Genomic DNA, 1773 nt, shown 5'->3' with positions numbered 1-1773 from the left:
GGGGCCTGCTCTGTCTCTGCTCTCCGAGGTGCAGAAGTTCTGCATTTGGACAGTGACTTGTTTTCTTTTGGGCACAGTGCGGGGGCTGGCAGCCAGGGCTCTGCACGGGCCAGGCAAGTGCTCTGCCGCTGAGCCACAGGGCGGCCCCCATCCCCTCACATCACCCAGAATGGAGGTGAGCGTGACNGGGGGGGGGGGGGGGGGGGGGGGGGGGGGGGGGGGGGGGGGGGGTCAGGTCAATGGAGACTGGAGCCCTGACCTGCCCGGCACCATTTCCTGGGCCATAGGGTTCTGCAGAGTGCGGCTGGCAAGAGCCCAAGCTGCAGTTCCGCCCCCCACGGTGGGTGAGAGCAGGGTCCTCTGCAGAGAGGCCCTAGGGTGGCTGCTGTGGGCCTGGGGGGACAAAAGACTCTGCCGCAGGCCCGTTTCCCACCACAGACCAGGCGTGATCCTCAGCCTGCGGTGCCCCTCGGCACCCCTGGCGCTTGGTGAGGTTCCTGCTCTGGCAGCGGGGTGGGCCCCGAACTTGGTGTCCAGAGGGCGGTGGGGCTGCTGGCCACTGGTACGAGGACTGCACTCCAAGGCGTCACCACAGGGCGGGGCAGCTTGTGGCCCCTGGAGGCTGAAGGCATCCCTCAAGGGAAGAGAACGGCCTGAGGGCCTCCTGGTGGCCCCGGGCCCAGGGGCAGCCCAGTGTCCAGGGAAGGGGGTGTGTCATGGTGTGTCATCCTGACAATACCTGTTCCTGTTTCTCAGCTGGGGGCTGAGGGGAGGTGCTAGGGGACAGTAGGCCTCATGGGGCCACACCAAAGGTCAGTGACAGCCAGGTGGGCCCAGGTGGCCGTGGAGCAGCACCTACCCTGCTGCATCCGAGAGAAGGCGGGTGGGGGCTGCAATGGTGACATTTAATGCAGCTGTGACAAGCACGGTGGGAGGGCAGGGCCAGGCAGGGCTGGTGACCACCCACCCTCTGGGCCGCTCTCAGACGTCCTCCCCTTTGGGGAAACACTGATCTGGCTGAGGGACGGCACCATGAGGTCTGGGTGACCCTGGGACGGTGGGTGCCACCAGGGAGGCTGTGAGTCCAGGCCAGGGCCCCTGAGAGGCAGCCGCTGAGGGCAGCAGGTCATCGCCATCGTGGGAGGGGGCCGCGGGCGGTGGCGAGCAGGTGAGGGCGCCCCGGAGAGCTGCCCTGAGGCAGGAGGCGGGCACAGGAGCAGCAAGAAACGCACAAAGCCGAGCTCTGGGAACAGCGATAAACAACATCTTCAACAAAACGGCAACAAAACCATGTCCCTGCTGCCGGGCGAGGCGGACGCTGCCCTGGGTCCGCTACATCACCCAGAATGGAGGTGAGCGTGCCCTGCCTGGGGGTGCCGAGGGGTCACCAGGCAGACCCGGGTGGGAGCGGGGCCCTGGGAACGGAGCCGAGGGTGGACGCCTCCCTCTTGTCTCCTAGATTACCAGCTCCGGACCCAGTGAGGGGCCACCACAGCCAACGCCCCGGCCCTGCCGGCCTCGGGGTTCCTGGTGGGAGCACCGGGTCGTACCTGCCAAGCCCGCCAGATGAGGAGGGCCGCCCCCCAGACCCTGGCCGCCACCCCGGCCTCTGCCCGGGGACCCCCCNTGTATAAGAGACAGCAGGAGGCCAAGGTGAGCGTCGGAGCCCTGGGTACAGGAGGCCCAGAGCCAGGCTGTGCGCCGGGCAGCTGCCTCCTGGACAAGAGGCCGCCCAGACCCTCCGTGACCCTCAGCTGCCCGTGCGCTTTCTGA

Source organism: Marmota marmota, unplaced genomic scaffold, assembly GCF_001458135.2.
Source record: "Marmota marmota marmota unplaced genomic scaffold, marMar, whole genome shotgun sequence".
NCBI lineage: Eukaryota > Metazoa > Chordata > Mammalia > Rodentia > Sciuridae > Marmota > Marmota marmota.
Note: the sequence above shows the minus strand (reverse complement) of the source record.